The sequence below is a fragment of the Triturus cristatus genome, chromosome 3_1 (assembly GCF_964204655.1).
Source record: "Triturus cristatus chromosome 3_1, aTriCri1.1, whole genome shotgun sequence".
In the NCBI taxonomy this organism is placed as follows: Eukaryota; Metazoa; Chordata; class Amphibia; order Caudata; family Salamandridae; genus Triturus; species Triturus cristatus.
Window position 1 is genome coordinate 709,733,139 of NC_140583.1, and position 24,961 is coordinate 709,758,099.

Consider the following 24,961-nt stretch of genomic DNA (forward strand, 5'->3'; position numbering starts at 1 on the left):
ATCATTTGATTCCGTGTGGCATAATCGGATGCAATGTGCGCAATGCTTATATAAGCACCCCTCCAGCGTGCGGACATCAGTGTCTTTTCAAGACTTACCATGCCAGAAGCGCAGAGCCATGAAAAGTACTGACCTCTGGTGTGAGAAACTACGGCCCTGGAAGGGGAACAGCCTGAACCTATAACTCCATTTGTTGGGAGGATAGGTGGGTCAGTAAGGAATCTGCAGCTAGAGTCTACCAGACAAGGAGTTACTGAAGTTAAGTAACTTGTTCATCTGATACACTTCTAACCGCTGATTCCTTACCTCAGAATAGATAGTTAAGCAATACTAAGGGGAGGTAGGTCTACAAATCGATTTCACACTAAGAAGTCCTGAAGGAACGAACAGGCAAAATTGCCATTACTGAGGACCTAACTGTAAGGGCAGTAGTGCTAGGTAAACGTGTGCATAGATGTCCACGTTACTGTCTGGCAGATCTCCTGACCGGTACTCAGCATGCTAGGCAGGAGTGGTATTGGTGCAAAGGTGTACAGCAGGCTGAAATTTCATTTCAGACGAAAAGCCTCTCCGAGCAAGAGCTACCTGGAAAAATCCAGCACGCAGAACTGCTGACACTGCAAGTTCTCGAGATGGCGAACAGATCTGACCAACTCTCCCCACTCCAGAAAGATCTACCACCACCTTCAGCTGGAGACGCTGTTCGTGATCCGCTTGGCAACTTCGGCTGAGTTCGTCCTCTCTAGCACTCAGACAGTGTCAGGTGCTGAACCACCAAGGAAATGTCTAAACATCCCAGCCATGTCAAGAGGCGCACAACCTAATGACAGAGTCAATGACCCCACCCCGCCATGTTTGCAGCTGTACCACAGAGCGGTGGTGTTATCCATCAACACGTGCACTAGCCTTCCCTTGATGGAGATAATAAAGGCATTCAATGCCAGTTGGATCACACAGAGTTCCAACAGGTTAATGTGAAGTCCAGATCCCAATTGAGACCAAAGTCCTTAGATCTCCACCTCTCCCAGATAGCCACCCATCCCAGGAGAGACGGATCTGTCACTATAGTCGGATCTGGTTGAAGGGAGAAGAGTCTGCTGCTGACCCAATCACGGTCAGTTAGTTACCACTGTAGATCTTTTGCAGTCCCCTCTGAGATTGGGACCATGTCAGAGAGATTACCCTGATGCCGCATTCACTGGAACTTCAGGTCTCACTGCAGATCTAGTATATGCCAACAGGCATGTGTCTCTAACAGGATGCAGGCGGCAATGAGGCCGAGCAGCCTCAGAGTCAATCTCCCCGAAATCCAGCCTGAATATCGCGACTTGCTGCTAGGGAGGTTATGCCTGAAACTGAAGTTTGTCTAGAACAGGTCTAATGAAAGGGAGCGTCTGAGAGGGAGTCAGGTGTGACTTCAGAAAGTTGACAGTGAACCCCAGGGAATGCAAGAGGTTCACCGTAGTCTGGAGGTGGGAGATGACAGCATGGGGCGAGCCCGTCTTCAACAGCCAGTCTTCAAGATAGGATAAGACTGGCACCCCTGAACTTCGCAGATGAACTGCAACCACTGCCATCACCTTGGTGAACACCCAACAGGAGTTGTTCAGGCCAAAAAGGAGCACAGTGAACTGAAAATGCTGACGGCCTACCGTAAACCGCCAGTAGGCAGGCAGGACAGGAATGTGCAAATAGGTTTCTTGCAAGTCCAACGTCACCATACAGTCTCCTGGGTCCAGGACAGAAAACACCTGAGCAAACGTCAGCATTTTTAATTTCTCCTTCTTGAGGAAAAATTTGAAGGCCTGCAGATCTATAACAGGTCAAAGTCCTTTGTCCTTTTTTAGGAACCACAAAAAATAAGTTTACCTGTACACGGGGGTTCTCCAGTATTGAGTTCCTTCATAGATGCATGTTTGAATCTTTCTTGTCGTCATGGTGGGAGTTGCACGGTACTGAAGCAGTACTATTAGAAGTACATTAGAAAGCATTGAAAAAGACAGTACATTTGTAAACCAATCTACATCATTAAAATAGATCCAAACTTCAACTCAGCAGAGACAAGCCTCAGATCCCCATCTACCCAGCAGAGCCACCTCAGATTTCAAGCACAAGTGTGAATAAGAGAATAGCCATATTGTGGCAAGCCTAAAAACGGGGAGGCGGCCGGGCCGCATTTGAATCTATGAAAGAACTCATTCTGGAGAACCACAGTGAACAGGTCGGAAACTTGTTTTTCTCCAGTATCAAATCTTTCATAGATTCACATGCTTGAATCAGAACTCTTGCAGTGATAACGTTCAATTTAAAGCAAGAAGGTGAAGACTCTGCTTATTGATGCATATTTTTAAGGAAAAAATACGTTTTGTAAACAACCTTTTTACAATATAGAATCAATATTGGAAGAAAAGAAAAAAAAAAAAAATATATATATATATATATATATATATACACACACATATATACACACACACACATATATATATATATATATATGACCATCTCTGTGCACAAGCATCAGAGGGATAGAGAAAAAAATATATGAAAGAAGCTGTACCTTACAGAAACATATGTCCGAGTACCGCCTGTCCTACTGTAGCATCATTCTTTCATGTCAAGTCTAAGCATTAGTGCTTGGTGAATGTATTCACATTCAATCATGTTGCCTCCCTGCAGATAACTGTAAGCGATATGCCAGCAAGCAGGACTGTTTAAGTTGCCATTTTTCTTGTGGAGTGTGCTGCAACCTTTCTGGAAAGCGGTCTTCCAGCCTTTTTGTGCCAAAAGCAATAGCGGACAATATCCATCTAGCGATACTGTTCCTTGAGAGAGCATATCCTTTTCTTGCAGGAGCAAAAGAGATATGGAGCTGTTCTGTCTTTCTGAAATTCTTTGTTCTACGAATGTCGAATTTTAAGCATGGTTTTACATCTAGAGTGCAGAGCCTTTTCAGCAGGAGACGAAAGTTTTGTTGCCAAGTGCAGGTTCATTTAGGTGAAATTAATTTGGTACTTTGGGTATAAAGCATGAGGTTGTTCTTAACACCACCTTGTCTTCCTTAAACTTAAAAAAATGGTTCTGAAACTGTGAAAGCCTGAATTTCACTGACACTTCTGACAGATGTGAGGGCCAACAGGAGTGCAGTTTTCCATGAGATACATGTCAGTTCTGCTTTATGGCTGCATGAGAGGAGCAAGAACCGTATTTAAACAGGCAAGCCACCGCAGGGCGTTTTATAGGTGGAAAAGTCCTGAAAAGGCCTCTCATTAACTCTTTTACTATCCTAGTAGGCTAAAGAGAAAGGTTCCCTGATTTCCTACAAAACCTGGAAATCTTCCAGGTGGACTATGATGGACGAGTGAGCTAATCTGGACTTTGCCAAAAGCAGGAGATATGGTAACAACTGTACTGGTGGAGAATAAAAAGGATACAGATTGCAATAATGCACCAATGGAAAAATATCTTCAATATTGCTGCATAAGCCTTATTTGTGGAAAAATCTCTTGAATGCTGCATGACTAATTTACATTCTGCTGTAATATCTAAAGCTCCAAACTCAGTTGTGAGGTTCCACGTCAATCAGAGACTTTATTTGTAGGTACAGTATTTGACCATTGTACAGTTTGGTCACTGGCCGAAAGTAAATGTGTGGAGAGATGGACAGTATTAGAAGCTCTGAATTTCAGAACTGTCTCACCCATGCTGGGGCTACCAGAATGAGATGGGAGAGCAATCTGTGGAAACGCATAAACGAACATTCCCATCCACTGCATATGGAGAATTTTCCTGAGGAAATCTGCTGTCAGAGTTGCAAAAAGATCCAAGTTTGGAGTACCCCACATCGTGAATACTTATTACAGCTGCAACTGATTTAGTTTGCATTTGCGGCACTGGCTGCCTGTCTTGCTGAGAGAACCTGCCCATTCATTGTCTATGCCAGGGACATGATCTACTTAGTCATTTTGAGCTTTAACAACCACCTCCAGGTCTCTTGTGCCTGAAGAGATAGCGTGTTAGATCTAGTACCCCCCTTGCTTGGCCACATGTTATGTTATGTTAAAATTTGGTAAAGCTCAAAACAGAGTTGCCCCAGCAAAGGGGCGTCCCGGCGCTAAAGAACCACAGAATCTTCACAGGAGACAGAGAAGGAAAGACCAGGAGTCAAAAACCTAAAAGGGGGGGAATAGAAGGGTTTTAAGAGCTCTCCGGAAAGCGGAAAGACTCTCCATTGAGCGGATGTTCATCGGCAAATTGTTCCAAAGTTTGGCTCCTAGTACTCTAAAGGAGCGCCCACCTGTGCGAGCTAACTTTGTGAGGGGAACTGTCAATAAATGTTGGCCAAAGGAGCGCAACTTAAGCTGTGGCACATAAGGTATAAGGAGAGGGCGGAGAAGTAGTGGGCGTCCAGTTTTAAGAATTTTAAAGATCGTAACGAGAGCTTTAAACTGGATACGGGACTCAATTGGTAGCCAGTGCAGCTTTCGTATAGTGGCTCTAGCCGAGCACCTGCGGGGAAGTCCGACCAAGGTTCTTGCCGCGGTGTTTTGTACACGCTGTAGACGCGCAATTTCGGCTTTGTTAGCGCCCAAGAGAAGGACGTTAGCATAGTCTAGGCGGGACAGAATTGTGGCTTGTATAATTGTTTGGCGCACCTTGGGGTCGAAGAAGCCAAGTATGGGGTTAAGGCTTCTCATCAGGCCCATACAGGTGGCCGCTACTCTTTTTGTGTGGGTCTGGAAGTTAAGTGCTGAGTCCATCCAGACACCCAAGTTTTTAACCAGGGATTTAGGGGGAGGGATGGTACCTAGTGACCGAGGCCACCAGTGTTGGTTCCAGTAGCTGGTGTTCTTTCCAAGAAGCAGCACCTCCGTCTTGCCTGCGTTGAGTTGCAGGCAATTATCCGTCATCCATTGGGCTACGGCATCCAGCCCATCCCTGAACCTCACTGCAGAAATAGAGGGACCCTCGGTAAGAGTGATTGCTAGCTGCGTGTCATCGGCGTATGACACCAGCGAGAGGTCCCATTCTCTGGCTACAGCCGCGAGTGGCTGTACATATAGGTTGAAAAGGGATGGGCTGAGAGCGGAGCCCTGAGGTACTCCCTGTCCGATGGAGTGGGACTGGGAGAGGAATGGAGGGGCTGACACCCGAAAAGACCTATCCTCCAGAAAGGAGCGGAACCAGTCCAATGCACGGCTCGAGATACCTGCCATGTTCAGACGATCCAGTAGAATGTTATGAGATACCGTGTCAAAGGCCGCGCTGAGATCTAATAAGATCAGCGCAGCACTTTGGCCGGCATCAAATATCGTCCGGAGATATTCAGACGTGGCTAGGAGGGCAGATTCAGTGCTATGGTGTGGCCTAAACCCATTTTGGGATGGATCTAAGATATTATATAGATCCATGTGTTTGGTCAAGATGTTGTTAACGTGAGCTTCTGCGAGTTTGGAAATCCAAGGAAGCAACGAAATAGGTCTATAGTTCTCTGGCTTTAAGGGATCAAGGGTTGATTTTTTAATGATGGGAGAGACCCAAGCTTGCTTCCAGACAGTTGGAACAGTGGCCGAGGAAAAGGACAGGTTTAATATGGATGTTAGAGAAGGGTAAAAAGAAATCCAGGGATTCTACGAAGTGAGTCGGTCTCATGGGATCTGCTGGAGAACCAGATTTGACCTTCCTGCAAAGTACAGCTAGGTCTTCACGAGAGATTTCCGGTATGAGCTCCATCTTGGTGCATTTATAAAAGGGAGGGGGGGAGCCAAGAGCTGTAGCAGAATGGCGAGGAAAGGATTTGTAGTTGTTTTGTACTTTGTTCACAAAGAAAGACGCAAGATCCTCACATTGCTGTGCAGACATAGCATTTGAGGGAGGAGATCTGTTTTTCTGTAGCTCATCTACTAGTTTAAATATAGCTTTGGAGGGGTTGGTACTGGAAGTAATTTGTTCCGCATAGAAAATGGCCCTTGCAGAACAAATATCCTTATGATAGAGCTTTTGTTTTAGACGATAGGCGGCTTTATCTTTAATACAATATTCTTGTCTCCATAGTCTTTCGGCTGTTTTGCAATCCTTGCGCAATGCTTTCAGGGTATTGTTATACCAGGGGTTAGAGGGAGAGCTACGTCCTTTAGTCCATTTAAGAGGTACAAGGGTATCTAATCCTGGATTAATCCAAGCAGAGAAGGCAGCATATGTGGCGTTTATGTTTGAATGAGCTTCTTGATGGAATTCTCCTAAGGTGGTATGTAAATTGTTAGCTGAAAGTTTGTGCCATGCTCTTTTAAGATGATGGATAGACTCCGCTTTATTAAACACTTCCTTGATCAGAATGGTAAATTTGACTAGGTAGTGATCCAACCAATCTATGGGTTTGTGCGTCTCTGTTATAGTCTCCTGGAGGTTGGTAAAAACGGGGTCTAGGATATGACCAGCCGAGTGGGTGGCGTCCTGGATCAGGGGGCAGAGTTGTAGGGCTGATAGATCAGCTAGGAGATTATTAATAGTGGGATCTTGATTTCTATCAAAATGGAGATTCAAGTCTCCCAGTATCGTAAAATTGGCCGAACTCACCACCAGAGAGTTCGCCGTTTCAAGGAGGGTTTCTATAAATTTAGAAGAAGGGCCGGGAGGCCGATAAATATAGAGGCCAGATAAAGAAAAATGAGGGCCCACTGTGACCTTAAAGCGAGCGCTTTCAGAGTTTGAAATCGATTCTGTAGTGAAGGAGCACAGAAAGTGCTTTCTATAGATGATAGCAATGCCACCTCCTCTGGTATTTCTATTTATCGACTTCATGTGATAGCTCTCTGGCAGCGCAAGATTTATAATACTGGTCATGTCCTCATAAAGCCAGGTTTCACAAATAAAAAGGATGTCAGGAGTTGTGGTGTTGTCTTGTCTGTTTTCACATTCTGGGAAGGAATGCTTGCAGTCCTAGAAACACTGACTCGAGAATTATATGAATCCGCGATTCTTGGATAGACCATTTTCGATGAATCTCCAAGTCTAAGAGTGGCGCTCCCTAACCATCTAGAAAGGCATACGTTGTCATAATGTAGCTGGCAAATGTTGCCTCGAAGGAGAGATCCGGAGAAATACTGGGCTCCTTTCCCCACCATGACAAAGCCTTCTTCATTGCCTGTGTGATGAGAATCTCAGAATCACATCAAATGAGCCGCAAACCTGAATCCACTGGGAGTCCAGCTCTTCCTGAAGCTGCCTCATATGCAAGCAGCAATTTGGAATTAATGGGATGCATGAGGATAGCATTCCCAGCAAAGATTTGTACATTCTTATTGAAGTAGACTTATTGATTGAAGTTGATCCGCCATCTGTATTTTGCACCTTTATTCTGGCATGGGATATGCCTTCACTACCTTTGTGTCCAAGACTGCTCCCAGGAATATCCGTGTTTGATTTGCGTTGAGCGGCAGCCCCATGGATTTGAAGAGCTGCCGACAGGCCAAAGTAGATTCTTTTGCAGAGTAGAATGTGGACCCCTTTGCAAGCAAATTGTCCAGAGAGGGAAAGACCTGGTGGCCTTGTATAGGAGGCTGGCTTAGCATATGATGCACACTTATTTCAGTTCAGCAACTTGCACTAATCCAGACAACCCTTATGGAGATTTTAGTGGTCTTAGTCAACCATAGAAAGCGCTCTAAGTGGTAGGTGTGGAAAGCAGCCTTCAGGCTTAGTCCAGGAGTAGAGATAAGCAGCCTGTTTTACCAGACCTAATCAAGTAGCGTAGGTTAAATGAAAAAGAACCACACATTGTAGTTATACAAAAATAAGTATATTTATTTTACTCACTCACTAACACATTGGTATATCTCCTACCCAGAGATATCAAACAATACACACAACACTTCAAATGTTGACAGGTAAGTAAGCACAAAAACATAGGGGTCTCCAGGAGAAGATTTTAAAACTACTTGAACTTAGTTCGCGTCAGGTGCTAATGCAACTTCTCAACTCTTCGTTACTTGAGTCATATGTTCCACAGGAGTGGAAGCATGCAATGATAATTCCTTTATTAAAAAAGGCCGGAGCGGACACTACCAATCTGTCCAACTTCAGACCTATTTCATTGCTCCCTATTCTATCAAAGATCCTGGAAAGGCACATTAATACTCAGCTGACACATCTTGTGGAGAGCTCTGGTTTTTTACATCCGTCCCAATCAGGCTTTAGAGCGCATCATTCGACTGTAACCACACTCCTAGGAGTCACCGAGAGTCTGCGACACAGTGTCGATCGCGGAGAAACATCAGCCTTGATCCTTCTCGATCTAAGTGCGGCGTTCGACACGGTGTCTCATTCCATCCTTCTCGCGACTCTTCGGTCCCTGGGAGTAGAGGGTGCAGCTCTCGGCTGGATAGCCTCTTTTTTTAAAAGATCGCACTTTCCAGGTGTTCTCTGCCTCTGCTTCCTCTGCAACCTATCCTTTCGGCGTATGGTGTTCCCCAGGGTTCAATACTCAGCCCCTTATTGTTTAACATTTATGTAAGACCCCTTGCTACTATTGTAGAGGAAGCCGGTCTTACTCTGTACTCCTACGCCGATGACTCACAGATCATTTTTTCTCTCTCTAACAAAGAGTGCAACAACATCTCTGCTTTGAAAGAAGGTCTGACCCGTGTTTCCAAATGGATGAAGAGTAACTTTTTGAAACTTAACGGTGACAAAACCGAAGTTGTGATACTAGGCAAGAACAAGGATCTCTGGGGTCCCCATCATTGGCCCTGTGACATGGGACCCACCCTGCAACCGGTAACTGCGGTTCGCAATCTCGGGTTTCTCATTGATGAGAAACTTACAATGAGACAGCAGGCTGTTAAGGTGACCTCCATTTGTTTTGCCACCCTGAGATGGCTTCAGAAGATCTGGTGGATGTTACCTTCTTCCACTCAAAGAACGGTAGTCCAGGCATTGGTTGTTTCCCGCCTGGACTATGGTAACGTCCTTTATCTGGGAGCTGATCAAACTACCTTAAAAAAACTTCAGGTTGTGCAGAACGCTGCCGCCCGACTGCTCTGCAACATTCCTAGGAGAACATCAGCTTCCACAGCACTTCGTGATCTTCACTGGCTCAAAATTCCAAACAGAATTAAATTTAAAGCCCTGTGTCATGTCTTTAAAATCAAACACGGCTCAGCCCCCAAATATCTTCAGGACCTTATCCAGGCCTACAAACCTAGTCGAACTCTTAGATCATCTACATACGGCGATTTTTCCGTCCCCAGATTCAGGCTGGCAAAAATGGGAGGACGTTCTTTCGCCTATTTGGGTCCCAAGTACTGGAATGCTCTTCCTGTGACCCTAAAGACAGAAACCAACTTCATTTTTTTCCGCAAGGGACTTAAAACTTGGCTCTTTCAGCAGCAATTGACAGCATAGTAATTTTAGCGTGCCATTCTCCCTCCCTCTTCAGTCTTTCCTCAAGCGCCGGGAAACCCACTGTGGGTAGCTGTGCGCGTTAGAAGTTAAATAAATAAATAAAATATACTAAAGAAGTGGAATGTGAACTGCGACCAAAGTCGGGACTTGAACCAGAAGACTTAGGAGAGCTGGAGACACTAGTTAACACCAGAGGTGAGAACCCAGGAACCCCACGGAAGCTGTGTGCAGAGTGGGAATACACCACGTACTCAATGCAAGTCAATGGGAAAGTAGAGGTTCCAGATTTTAAGAAGGACCCTTCCCAGTGGACCCTGAAGAAACCCCATGAAAGACATAGGGTTGGAGAATCCCCCCCCCCCCCAACCCGTGGATACCACAGGATCCAGGATACCTACACCAGGGAAGCCGGGTGCATGGGTGCGAATTATTGTCAGAAACTGACGTAGACCACAATGGAGGACTTCAGAAAAGATGCAGCTGGCGAAGAAGGTGAAAGAGTCTAATGGAATCCAAGGATGGAATCTTGAAAAGTAGAGCTTGTAAGCAGAGGGAACAGAGACTATGCCACTCTGCATAGAAGACCAATGACCACCAATAACGGACGATGCAAGAGTGATGACAGTGACCTTGTCGCTGCAGCTGTGAGGACCAGGCTACGCTGTGGAAGACCAGGACCCGTTCACAAGCTTTCCCACCTCGTAAGTCAACAACCAGTGGGTCGGTGTCCGGCAAGAGCACCAACAAGCATTGGCAGCAGCAGCAGATGCAGCAAACTAAAAAGGGCCAGCGTTAGAGCCAGCAAGGTCCAAAGGACTCACCAAGTGCAGGAGAGTCAGCAGGCCGCAAGCAAGTAGGGGAGCCCAGTGAAGCCAAAGAGGACCCTCACGAGAACCAGCAGGAGAAGACACGGGAGTCGCAAGAGGACCTAGAGCATCTCACCATAAATGCAGGCCCACAGTGCAGAGAATACGGTGAGGACGAAGACCTTGCTAGGAAGAGATGCTGGAGCTTCTTGTAGCTCGAAGATCTCTGGAGTACAGAGCCAACAAGCCTTGGCAATGGCAAGTCGACGCGGTGCACAAGGGTTCTGTTCCAGCGTTTCAGGCGAGGGTTACTCGACTCACGCTCACTGAGAGGACATATCAGGCCTCAAGGGAGTTGCAGAACCACCACCTGTGTTTGAGTCTTTCGGAGTTCATAGGATGTCAGGAGCAGCAGACCAGTCAGCTTTGTTGCGGTGCCTGCAGATGCAGGGAAGTGACTCCTTCACTCCAACAGAGATTACTTCAGTGTCCTTGATGCTCACAGGCCTTGAGAGGAACCTGTAGGACGCACAGGCACAGATGACAAAGTTACAGAACAGCAAGACCAGGAGCAGCAGTAGTCTTCCTTGATGCAGTCTTGATTCCAGGCGAAGTCCAGCTAAGTCCAAAGTGCCCAGACGGTCGAAGTGGTTTCGACTTTGAATCTTGTCCCATGACGAATCTGAAGAGCCACCCACAGGTAAGCCCTTAAGTACCCTAGGGAAAGGGTTGGAACGATTCAAGGAACCCTCCCAGAGGGACTGGACAGAGGGGAGGATACTCCAATGTCCTTTGTCCAGTTTCGCGCGAGAGCCAAGGGCTCCTAAACTGGAGTATGCAAGGAGGGCACCAAATGTGCCCTTCAAAGCAGTATGGTGGCGCTGGTAAGCCCCCCCACCCCCTCCCAGCCCAATACAGTAATTCCTGTCTGGGAGGTGGTCACACCTCCCTGTGGCAGGAAACCTATTGTTTCGCCTTCCCCTGCCCCTGGTCAAGCTCAGCAGCAGGAGGGCGGAAATGAGTTTGTGGGCAGCAGCAGCACTAGCTTTGTTAGATCCTGAAAGGATGGTACTGGAAATACAGGGGGCACCCTAGGGGAGCCCCCCAGTACATTGGATCCTACAGCCAACACTGGAATCTGTGTTGGGGAAGCATTCCAACATGTTTGACACCAAATATCTAGTTCGACTTCTCATAATTGACTCAGGAACCAACTTTGACTGACGTGAATTGGAATGTGTTAAAAAATGTCTAAGATCGAGAGACATCAAAGCCCCCTTTATCAACAAGAGAATCTCTTGCAACAAGAGCATTCTGATCGGCTATTTCTTGATAAATTTGTTTAGTCGTCTGAGATCCATGATTTGTTTCAATTTCAAAAACAAATTAGAGTAAAAACCTTTTCCGCGTTGCCAGAAAAGAACTTCCTCTATTGCTCCCTTTAACGGAAGAGTCAAAACTTCTTGTCTTGAGAGTAAGATGTTGAGCCCACTTGAAAGGTGGATGACAAGGAGGCTTTTTTAGACAAAGTCCAGGGTGTGACCTTGATATATGGTGTCCAATACCCATTTGTCCTTTGTGATGGAGTTCCATTGATGGAAAAATGCGGACAGATAATGGATCTCCAGAGACTGATGACGGTAGGAGATGGCTGGTGGGTGAAAAACATCACTGACGTCTGAAGTTATCTTGAGACTTTTCTCAAGCTGAAGGCCAGCATCGAGCCGATTGCTGGGTGTAAGGCAAGTTGGTAGCTCGAAACTGCTGTTGTTGCTTACCAACTTACGGTAATCTATAACCCTGTTGGGAATAGGGCTAGTATCGGTATTACTTGAAGGAAGGACTCTGCTGGAACTGTCCTCTTTCCCTTCCTCCACGAAAGGACTTGTAACGCCTCTCGATGCGTACCTAGGGAACGTGCCATCTCCGTATTCGCTTTAATGCCATGTAAAGCATCGTCCATGTGCTTTGCAAATAGATTCTCCACGAAAGGCATGTCCAGGATTTTCAAATGAATGTCAAGGCAGAAAAATGTAGCCTTCAACCAGCCCTGCCTACAGAGAACAGCAGGGCCTGCCATCTGCCTGAAAGCAATGGAAGAAAAGTCCATAGCTGTATCTTTAATCTTAGATGATGCTCTGGCACCCTCCTGCAAAATATCCAATGCCTCCTTTTTTGTTATCCTCCGGAATATGATCCAGAAGAGGAGCTAGATCTGACCACATCTGGCTGTTGGAGCGCCCTAGAAGAGCTAAGGCGTTGGTGGCCTCCATGGATGTAGCCGCAATTGCAGCACAGCGCTTGCCAATACAACTAGTCTTTTTCCTTCCCTATCGAGGGAAGTTGCGCACGGGGCTGACGGATTTCTGGATAATAGCTGAATCCAGCAGAGGATTTCCAATTAAATACGCAGGAGCATAATCAGGGGCTTTATACTTTTTCTCCATTATCGGCAACACACCTGTGAGCGAAGTTGGGTTCCTCATCAGCTTCAACCCCTCCTCCAAGGTACAACTATGGGGATGGAGCGTACCAATTTTCTGGAAGAGTCCTCAAAATCGTAAAGGAAACATTGTCTGAATTGTAGGAAGCGGTAGGTCAAATCTTTTGGAAGCGCTCACAACTCGTGGAATCTTTTGATGTCACCTGGAGGAGAACTTGCTAGAGAAGGAGATGGGAACTGTTAAGAAGAAGCGATATCATCCCATTCTTTACCAACCATGCCTAGATCTTGGATGAGCTCTCCTTCCTCTGGCTGATCATTGGGATCACTTTCAATGTAATCATATCTGATGGTAAGACTATAATGAGCCGGTCTTTCTTCCTGCGCTGGAGGAGGTGGAGGAGTAACAGGTAGTGGTGATGTAACCAGTATTCCAGGGCACCCCAGAGTGAGAAGAACTGGAGCACAAGTGACCAGAAAACGTTTGTAATAATCGTTAAGCATATGCCGGAGATCCTTGACCAGAGAAGTTAATACTAACATGGCCTTACTCCCTTCTATCTTGTTGTTCCTCATATTTCTCATATGGGTAATGGTCCTTAAAAGAATCATAACGTTGCAGCTGATGAGCCGTGAAAGAGTAATTCTCCTAAATATTCTGATGCATCATGGATAGGATCTTCGTTTTCATTATCAGTGTCCTAAAAATGTACCTTCAATTGTGACGGGCTGTAGGCTGGTCCAAACAGGCTCTCATCTCCTTACCCCTCTGTATTCAAAAGATGAGCTAGAGGTAGATGTGATACTTTACTAGAAGATGTCCGACCTGGAGACTTTTGAACAATTTCATGCATTTAAATGTCTTTTTTGTGCTCAGTCGATGAGGAAAGTCGGTATATGTTGATCATCTATGAAACCGGAATCCTTATTGGAGACTTGAACACAGTTGTCGACCGAGTGGCCGTTGAGGAGATCTTAGATGAAGTAGTCAACAAAGTAGCCGCCGAAGTGGTAGATGGGGACGTCTGTGCGGTTGCGGTCGTTGATGCAGTCGACGAGGTGATTGTCATCACGGTTATCATCGACAAGGACGTGATGCTGGAGCAGTCGTCAGCACAGCAGTAGAAACGAAAGTCAGAGGTGATCTGGATGTCGTTCCAGGCGACAGTCGTTTTCATCGACAGACTACGTTTGAGGAGTTACAGGCACTGGTGCTGTAAAAGAAGTGGAAGGCAACTTCTGGGCAGAACTTTTTCGATGGCTTTTTATAGGCTGCCTGCTCTGTAATAGATGGCTTTTCAGCATTCATCTTTGAGGCTGCCTTTAATGAGGTAGAGCACTCATTTTTACGCTTTCGCCCAAGAGTGGAGCGACTAGGACCTTCCTCCTCATAATCTGGCCTCCATGTCCTTAAAGAGTTTTGGCAGAGAAAGTTTCGCCTTATTTACAATACCTGGCAGTATGCTTGGGATATAAGCAGTACAGGCAGTCTTTGTGATGATCTTCTGAGAATAGCCCTGCCTTCCCACAAGACTGCACGATCTAAAAAGTCTCTTCCTAGATCCTTCTGACATCTTGAAAAGGTAGTGAAGATGAAGATAAAACACAATACTTTATGTTGCAATCAGTAGAAGTGTTCCAGAGAGGAAAAGAGCAGGGTCAAAAGTTCACTAACGCTAAGAACTGAGCAGAGCTCAGGGAGACTCCCTCACACACGACGTGGGGTTAGAAATCTGAGGTATGGTCCGTCTGCAGGGGAGATGGAGTCTGAGGCTTGTACCTGACTGGTTGAACTTTCGGTCTATTCTAATGATGTAGGTTGGTTTACAAACTATCTTTCTCAATGCTTTCTAATGTACTTTCAATAGTACTGCTTAATTCAGTACTGTGGGACTCCCACCATGACGATGGGGAAGATTCAAGCATGTGACTATGAAAGATTCAATACTGGAGAAAGTAGCGAGAATAGCAAAAGCTTACTGCTGGCACCAGAGCCCTCTCTGTCTCCCTTGACCAAGAGAGCAATGACTTCCTCACAGAAAAGGGACAGATGATCCTCCTTCAGCCGGTCGTGAGATGGCGGCATGGAGAGGGGTTGTCGTGAAGGGTAGGGAGTAGCCTCTTCGGACAATTTGCAAAACCTGCCTGTCTGATGTAAGGACTGCCAGTGGAGCAGGCGATGGCGAATCCTGCCACCAACTGGATGCCCATGCCGGCAAAAGTGCAGGTTACAAGAGTTTGGATGCTGCAACTGCAGGGTCGGGGGTAGGTGGGGGGGCACTGACTAAACCGCTGGCTACCCGATCCACGAGGTCTGTAGTAACTGAGCCCTCAATCACACAACGGCGGAGGAGCATGAGAAGATTGGTGGCTGGGAGGTTATTGCCGCAGTTGGAAGCACCTTCAGAAGCCATGAAAGTAGCGAAAGGTGGATTGGAGGTTATGTGGGGCCACAGAAATGCCCAAGGACTTGGCCAAAGACACTGTCCTTGAACTGCTCCAGTGCAAAAACACACGGGTGCCAATGAAGGGCATTCCCATAAAGGATGCCTGGACATTTCCCGAAAAGCTAGTCATCCTCAACCAGACGTGGCGCTTCAGGGTCAATGTTGATGAAATTGCTCTGCCCAGAGTCGGTCCTGTCAAGTTCACAGCAGATGGTTAACCTTGCTGCATCTCTCCCATTGGCAACAGCCTGAGAGAGAATGGCCCGGGGTTTCTCCGGAACCTGTGGCAGAACTTGCAAATCCGTGTCCCATAAATTGTGGGAGTAACGGGCCAATGGGCATAAAGTGTTCACAGACCGCAATGCCAGACTGGCAGAAGAAAACCTCTTCCTCTCCAAGGAGTCCAGCCTCTTGGATTCTCTATTGGGGGCTGGAATGCACCTTGGGATGTTGAGGCTTGGGATCACTAAGCTCCAAGGGGGTAGGGTGTTGGGTGAGGAAGTTTGGGCCCCCCTGGAGCAAGCGGTGAGCAATTGTCCTATCCACAGGAGCCCGTGTTGGGTTTGGACTAAGTATCGAAAAGAATGTCAGTGAGGACATCATTGAACAGGAGTATCGGTTCAGATGTGGACACTCCCGGTTGCAGCACTGCTGTGAAAATGTTAATCTTGAATGCCACCAAGGGCAGCGGAAGGTCAAGGACCTCAGCCACACGCCACACCACCATTGCATAGGAGGCTCCCTCCTCCATATCCACAGTAGAGGGAGAAAGCATATCAGTATCTGTAGAGGTTTCCAGTCCACTGGATTCACCCAGTTCTTCACACCAGTCAATGCCAGGGTCTTCATCATATGGCTGATATTCGCCAGGGTCCAGCGACCCCTCCCTTTCTTCCAAGTCCTAACCAATGGGAATAAGGCTCAGGCTCCGATCTAGGAGACAAGGTCCTGTCTGCACCGGCGTAGGGTGACACCCATCGGGCTCCATATCCGTATTGGGCATCAGAACGGCGATGGTGTCGCCACCTGGAGCGTCGGCATTAAGACAGGCATCTGGGAAGGTAAAGTTGGCACGAGCGACACCGGACTGGAGCCAGGAATGGACCCACGGGGGTCCACTGGAGACCATCTATGCCGCAGAAACGGATAGAGTTCCCTTCGACCCTGGGGGGCCCAAAGCTCCTTTTCAAAGGGTAGAGCAGCCCAAATATGAGGTGCATGGCCTCATAGAACTTAGTTGGGTGGGGATTGCTCCAGCTCTAGTAAAGCAAGGGAGGTGCGGAGTCAGCACAGGCTCAACAGCAGAGCCAGACCTTGAAAGTCGATAACCCCTCATCTCGATTAGACAGACTAGGAGAAGTCAAAGACCTCTTCGACCTTATTCTTCTGTAGCTTTGACTTACTCAAGTGTCCGAGGACTTGGATTGGGGGGGGCTGGGGAAGGGGGGCCCTCTTCCTCCGTAACTGCTCCCAGGACCTTCCTCTCAAACGAGACTGAGTGACACGGAGTCGCACGCAGTACCACCATGAACTTGAGGGACCACTCCCGCAAGGCTTTTGGATTCATGGCACAGCAATCGGAGCATGACTTCGGGTCGTGATCGTGCTCCAGAAACCACAGGCAGACAAGATGCAGGTCAATCATCAACATTGGCTGATAACAGGCTCCGCATGGCTTGAATCCTGCTTTTCTAGATGACATGACTAAACACCAGGTGGACAAACATCAAAAACTTAAAACGTAAAATAGGCTTGCAGTTCCAAGTCGCTGTAGGACATTGGCTCAAAGGAATTACACTTGTCATGTATTTCAGCTCGTGCTTTAGCACCCAATGATTTATAGTGTCCGTATGTCATAAGATGCTTAGGAAATGGTTTCAGCTGGTTAATTGTCTTGCCATGTGACTCATCCACACAGCTAAATCCACACTTGTGTCCGCGCAGAGGGGTCTAAGCTCATGCATAAGAGACTGGTGTCAAAAAGCTAGTTAATCAAATACGATATGGTAAAAAATCCATTAATGAAGACTATTCTTCATTGGAAATAAGTCGCCAGAGGCACACCTAGTCTTACATTTCGTATGACCTTGCAGTACTTATCATTGGTTAGAGAATGCATCTTCGTGCTGGAAAAGGAGTACAATGGCGGCTTAACATTTGCTAAGCCTGCCGTTCCGCTGCTCCAGGGGACTGACCAGCAGTCTTGCTAAGACAGTCTAGGTTGCCTTCTGGTTAAACTGTACCTCTCAATTTGAAGATCCATGATTTAACTGCCTTTTAAGGACACTGTCTGACACAAAAGGTGATTAATTTAAGGAGTCCTATTGGGTTGTTCACTTCAGAAACCAAATCACTTGCTGGCTGCATAGCAAGGGATGTAAAAGAATCTGCCAAATTTACTTGCCTCAGCAAAACAAACAATTGACTCCCCCAGTTCACAAACCCATCATTAAATAAATGTCACTTCCTAGCTGCATAAACCGCCGCTAAGCTGCACCACAGATGGGTCTCGTGGCTTTGTGAACTGAATAATTCACTGCAGAGAGCAATGTTTGACCTTCAAGGAGCACAGGATAGGATCTTGGCAAGGCTACTTGGCCTTTCATCCTTAATAGATTCAAGAAATGCGTGCCATGAGCAGAGTCAGGTGACAAACTATACCGATACACCTTCCACTCTGAACTCCGCATCCAGCTTCACACAACTTTGGACATCTTTGTCTCATACTCCGCATTGCCATGGGCAGCAAACATGGTACTAATCAGAGTTGCACAACTGCATGCAGCACTGACCTGACAGAAACCTGTATGTGTATCTTTATTTAATTTCAATGGCATAAGTCCTGAAGCACACAATTAGGTTGTGAGGGCCGACTTCACAACAACACTCATTTAATCTGAAGGTAGAGCCATTCTTTCATTGGGCCTTCTACACCATGAACAAAACAAAAAAGTCAGAAACTAAACAAGTTGATAGAGAAGAACCATATGTGCCACACAGAGGTAAACCTTTCTGCTTTCTCCTTCCTCCGTGTTATGGGGGTTGACTAAGCACCCCTTACTTATTGATTGTAGTATTCAAGTGTAAAATGGTATTAATCATGTGAAACTCCTGTCCATAAAGAAATATTGTGTTAAGACGTTGAAGGAATACGAACAGTTAGATTGACTTTGTACAGCACATTTTAACGCTCCATTTCAGCATTATTGCAGTTGAGAGACTGCTTTATTTACATTTTTGGTTTTTTTTTTAAACACCCAGGACAAGATGCATTTCACAAGGGGATCACTGTAGCTTGAACCACCCACTGCCCCTGCTAGCACTGCCAAATGTCAGTAACTACACAACTAAGTGAAATCACACTTCTGAAAGTGACAGATTGGAATTTCCAGGACACACAGAGCCATAGGAATGATGTGGATGTGCCGATACTATTGATTTTAACATACATGCTAAACTAAGCTCTTTGGATGTGCCCACCCAAAATAGACAGTCACCACCACCATGTGGTAGATGGTCATAAGGAACACTGGCAAACAGTCTCAAATTTAGCATGGAGTTCAGGCCATACTTTATGTTCAAGCAGTCACCTGCTTGCTTAGGTTACATAATTAGAGGTTTGATAAGAAGTTAGTTAAAAAGCAACAAGCATTAAATGGCACAGGTGATCTTGTGCCACCAGTTCTACGCCATGGGAAAGCCCACCAGTTTGTGATCTAGGGTTGGTCAACATGGTCTACACAGGATGTACACTCAAAGCAATAGGGTTTAGGCAACAAAGGAATTTAAAGTTCTATTTTGGATTTGTCCAGTTTACATGGTATGCTTTGATCAGACGACAAATTGATTACTGAACTGCATGAATTACTTCACCTGCAGCATTAACAATGTTGGCACCAGAGTTCAAAATCTTGCCCTTTGGGGTAAAGATACTCTTTTACTAGTTGGCTGAACATTTGGCGTACTAAGCACATGACACAAAGGAGAGGCAACTTGGAAGCAAGTCTATATGCTATGAAACTGTTGAACAGCCAGGCCAACACCCAGCGTTGAAGATAGCTAAACATGCACGTAAAAGCAAATTTCCCTTCTGTGGGTTAAGAGGCATTTCACAGTAGAAGTTATGGACAGTTTAGTCCAGACACAGCAGGATATGGTGGTTTAGACCCAAGTGGAATGGTCAGAGGTCTCTTCAGGTTCAAAGGAACAGAACTAGTTGCTATTGATCTATAGTGGCAGTACTATGGGAAACCAGTTAAACGGGGATCACATGGATTGCCGGCAGTAGATATCCTTTTCCAGGTTTAATCACATTGAGTGGATGTCTAAGACAACCTTTTTTCCTCAGATTTTATGATGCACGTTTAATTGCACATCCATAAGGGTATGGACTGTAAGATTCCCCACTACTTTCTAGGAAACTATCATTGAAAGGGTCCCACTACTCATGTCTGTCAGCATGGATCACTGAATCAGTCTGACACTGTTAAACAGGACAAGCTGAGGGGCAAAGTAACTAGTTCATATATCAGAAAAGGAAAATTAGGTTAGTATAAAACGTCCTAACTGCAATAGTTCATGTTACAGAACTGTAGGCATTATTCATTCCTCCTCCCCCCCCCCCCCTTCCCAATTTGGAGGTGCTTGTTCACCTAAACGAAAGTAGTAGTTTTAAGGACCAATTCAGATTTAGTGATTAGCACTAAAAAAAGCCTAGTAAAAGGTGAGAATGATATCCACTCACTTGGGGGCACAGAGTGTCACATCTCTTGTTCAAAGGGGCTGCCTGGAGAGGGGCAGGGGTGGGGTTATCGTGAAATAGAGGTGACAATATGACTATTTCAAGGGGTTTGTTTGGACCTGAATCTCGAAGTAGGGTTGCCATTGCATCTTCTGGCAGGAATCGGGTAATTAAAATTTATTTGGTTTCCCTGACAACCACTGGAACGTCAAAACTATTGAGCTTAGCGATTACAAGAGTCCTAACAATCATCCTGTTCTAAAGAATTTCGTCAAACTTGAATCTTGGAGAGTTGACATCCCATCCTCTGGTTGTGATTAGGGAATGCCCATAAATCTGGATTAGATTTAATTCCAATTGACTATTAAGGGTTCACCAAAGAACTGTGCGTAGTACAACTGCAGTGAATAACAATGTACAAATTGTGATAGTGACAATGAATGAATTAAATTTATTATGGTGTGCAAGGTTTGCTATAATGAGTTGCAAAGAATGTACAAGATCTTATTATACGTTCAAACCTAATTTGCAAAAGAGTATGGCTATCACATCCTGTAGCACAAATCTTAGTGCTGGAATTGTATTTTGTTTCTCATAAACAACGAATCACCAAAGGATTGTCCGCAAGGTTTAATCTCTAAAGGATTATTTGCAAGGATAGTTGCAGATTATAAAAAATGTAATTTACAATTTGATTTTGTAATGTACATCCCTGATTAGCAAAGGAGAACTGCATTGCATCCTATGATAGAAAAATCAGGCAGTGTGGAATTCAATAATGCCAGTTATGCTGAAATTTTCTGTTATAGCAAATATGCCAGTACTTCTGGCCTTCATGTTGTACTAGCGATTGTCAATCAATGCTTCAAGTTACTATGTACAGGGTGTCCTAGCAGCAAACTGTGAGGAAGCTAACAATCCTTTCATACGTTTTTCTGTCGAAGTCTGAATCCCAAAAGTGAGAGGTAATCTCAGTGGAGGTTATGGTGTGCAAGATTTAGTTGTAGAGATTTACTAAGAGCATGCAGTTTAATCTAGGAATACATTTGTGTAAAGCTTGAATTTAAATAAAGGAGTGTTTCCATTGCATCCTGTGATGGAAGGTAAGTAATAATCGTTGTTGCGTAATGTGAGGAAATGGGGTGTATTTTATGGTGTGGTTGACCGACCTCACAGTGTAATACACTTACCAACCCCTTAAGGACAATTAGTTTTTTTTAAATACTCTTAACTCAACCCTGGGTAGCTGTGGCTCTGAGCAGCAAGGCATACACACAGGAACAAGTATAAAGAAGGTAAACAGCACAAAAACAATTGAAGAAATGCATAAGTCACTTAAATATAACACCAATTTATAAAATTAGAGTGTATTTTCTTTAAACCATAAATGAAAGAGAACCAGAGGGTGCCGGAACTATAGAATTTACAAGGTATAGTATATCAAAGCAGTTCATTCAACCACGAACAAGCATTTGCAAATTCAACAACTTTTTCATTAAAAGGTTGGGCTAGTGGTATTGCGGCCACTTGGGGGTCACTTTTGGCGAAGGACTCCAGTAGGGGGGGCCAGCAAAGTCCTCAGAAACAGTTACCTTAAAGGTAGGAGTTTTAGGAAGTTCAAGGCACTTTTATCTCACTGCAATCGGTTCCTATGGCAGTGGTACTGATGCAAGGTATGAAGATTGCGGACTATGCTCAAGGATGCTGTTGATGTGGTTGATTGTGGGGGATGGGGTCTTCCTACGGCTACACCCAAGTCCACGGGGGGGGGCAGTCCTGGTCACAGGGTTGACATCTCTTGAAGTCCTCTCTGTGCTGGTAGAAATCCAGTCGCCATTGGGCTACTAGTCACCCAATATAGCAGTCACAGCCAAATACTTCCCTGGGCGATAACCTGGCTTCTGGGTGAACAAGCTGCACTCCAGTGAAACTTTGAGCACCTGGGCCCTGTACTCCAGTACTGCACAGCAGCAGACTGAAGATTCTGAGCTACCTACTTGACCCAGCAGGCTTCTCATCTTTTGTGGCCCTGTGCTGCGAACAGGTCAGCTAACTGAACCTTGGAGTCTCTTTGCTTCAGCTGGGCCCCAGAGACGTCTCCGCAACCAGGACACAACAGACAGTCACTCTTCGTTGCTTGCCACCAGTTTCAGCAGGAGCAGTCCATGACATGCCAGCCTAGTTTTTACCAGTGCGACAGGGCAGGCCTTCGGTACACCAGGTTCCCTCCCTCCTAATGTCCACTTCTTAGGAAGTGTGGCATCTGGCCATCTCAAGCTGCATCATTCTGCCCACTCAAGATGGCAAAACCCTGCTCTCGATGTCCAGAGCTCCCAACGCAGAGGGGTGACTACAAATGGTGCCAACTAGCTAAACAAAACAATAGAGCTGCCTTTCGCTCGGGTGTTCCCCATTTGCTCCTCAAAGGCAAATAAGCGCCATTACACTCGACCACGAACAAGTCTTGTCAAAGTCAACCGGACACTTGAAAACTTTTTCAAAGGAAAACTTAGGTAAGGGTCACTGCGGTCAGTTAGAAGTACTTCGGGTGATCAACTCAGACAGAGTTAGTCAGGGGACCAGCAAGGTCCTCAAGAACCTTTGACATCACTGGGGATGCAGTCCTTCAGCAGGAATCAACAGCCTACCATTAAAAAATTAATGACCTTAAAGCCGTTGTAGGGAGCCAGCACATCAGTGAAGATTAGCAAAGTGATTGTTGAGACTAAATGGCAACATTGTAAATCGGTAGGGATGGGACTTGTCAATAAGTGGTGAGTTCCAGTACGGATATATTGGCCATCAGTATTTCTGGGTGCAAGAAGACATGAATTGAACTCTAAACTAGATTCCTTAAGGATGCGTATCACTTGGGAACAGTAGAAAAACTGCAGATGTCTGCAAGTTGAAAGTCACTCAGATTGGTGGTGGATAACAGTCTTTGTCAGTGGATTTAAGTGACGGGCTTTATGGTAATGATGGTGTTCAATCAAAAAAAGTAGAGACCACCAAGAGGAAATGTAAATGAATGATACACTTGAAAACTGAAACAGTCAAAAGTACTTAAATTGGGAAACTAGAAGGATAAAGAGGTAGGTACAATTGAGAATTAAATATTACTGTCAGTGTTTAAAAATATGTATAAAATGGCAGTATGGAGAACAAAATGTCTAACTGCTGAAAAGCAGTGGAGAGCTCTCTGAAGTTGGTAGAGAAAGCAAACCCCATACACGGAGATACGTGAATAACTTCATTCATGAGGAAGTCTTTAGTTTCCCAAAACGAATAGTACTTGTACTTTGGGACACCTTATATAGTTGATAACATTACAGCAGTGATGATCCTACGTCAACTTCAGAAACAAATTTTACCTGTAGAAACATTGTTAGGATTCTGAAGACTTTTAGACTACATGGGGTGCCAGGGTTGAATGGTCTATGCTAAAAGTGAACCTCATTAATTGGAAAGGTGTGCCTAGTCCTTTCTTAACCACTGCATACAAACTATTACGAGTACTGGCTATTTGATACAGATTAACTTAATTTCCCATTTTCTAAAAATAGCAATCATTCACCACTGGTGAACTATAGCTTATTTGCCTTTTTTATTTGGAGGGGTAAGGTTAAGGTGTCACTTCAAGAGCTGAACACATGAGTAAGAAACACACGGTTCCCTCACGCTGGTTCTCAGCAGTATTGTGGGACAGAAAACAAACAGGGTTAAGTTACTTGCTTTAATAAGCAGTCCCAGCAACACAAAGGACACCCTGTTAAAAACTTCATTATAAACAGCTTCTGGTTGTGTGGATAGGAGACTACTATGGTTTATCCTGGAGTACTGGGGCATTCCAACTTAACTAAATGCTATCACTGTGCGTTACTAGAGACTTGGCTAAAAGTTAAACTCAGTCCGTTGTCACATGTGAAAAGAGGCATAAAGCAGGGCTGCATCAACTTTGCTTTTGAGCCAACATGCAGCAGGTGTCTCAAACTAGTCGATCACAAGCTACCAGCAGCTTCCAGGCCCCTTCAGACTAGCTCACAGCCTTGAATTGATTTTTATATAAGCACAGGGTCATATTTATGAACCAGGCTGGGGTACTGAGGTGAAGAACTGAAGCCCTGAGGTATTCAACTCTTAAATAAAGTCCTCCAACTCAATATTGGAGATCAGAACAAAATGATGTTTCTGAATGCTTTTAAATGAGAGAGAATTAAAACGAAAAGTTACATTAGTCATTTAGTTAATTCTTGATTTAATTTACACTTACGAACAGCAGGCCTCTTGCTCCCAGTGGTCAGCAGACACAAACATAACTGAAAAATATTTTTTTTCTTAAATGTGAGAAATTTAAAGTAAAGAAAAATGTCTATAAAACATTAAGTCTCAATGTCTTTCAAATAAGCCAATTAGGTCTTAAAGTTTTATGAAGTATATTTCTCCACTTTAAATTTCTCATATTTAAACAAATAGCTGTATTTTTCAGTGATACATATGGCACTGTGTCTACTCGCCACTCGGTGCAAAATGCTTGGTGTTTGTGAATGTGACGCTTGGAAATGGGAATAATTTAAATATGTTTCATGAAATCCATATATACATTAAGATTAATTTTCTTCCATCTCAAAGTGTCACCATTACACACAGCAGCCATTTTGCTCCCAGTGGCTGGTAGACAAGGTGCCATATTTACAAGTGAAAAATACAGCCATTAGTTTTAGTGGAAGATATTTAAAAAACAGAAAAATGTTCCATTATATGAACATTTTTACAGGACCATTTTCTCTCATTTAAATGGGATTTAAAAAAAAAGTATTTCAGTCAGGTAGTAAAAAATAGAACAAAAAATTAAATTAATTTGGGGGCATAGCTTGCAGCCGATGGGAACGGACACGAGCTGAGAAGCTCTGACCGCCGCTTCCCCGTAAACAATTATCCTGACCCCCGGACACAGCGGGAGGAGCTGAATTTTACACTGCGGGACGCCGGATAGTGCCAGCACATCGAAGCGGGGCCCTAAATTGACGATGACCATGCAATCTGGAGCGAATTTGAGATTTGTAGCCCTGGCGAGATTGACAGCAAGATGGCGGCCGTACTGTGCCTGCCGCTCCTGCTCTACACT

At 45.1% G+C, this 24,961-nt stretch overlaps 1 protein-coding gene across 25 annotated transcripts in view; it reads right to left on the reverse strand.

The window, feature by feature from the left end:
• PPP6R3 (protein phosphatase 6 regulatory subunit 3) overlaps window positions 1–24,961 on the reverse strand; it is a 1,519,855-nt gene that overhangs the window by 985,197 nt on the left and 509,697 nt on the right. The window lies entirely within an intron of this gene.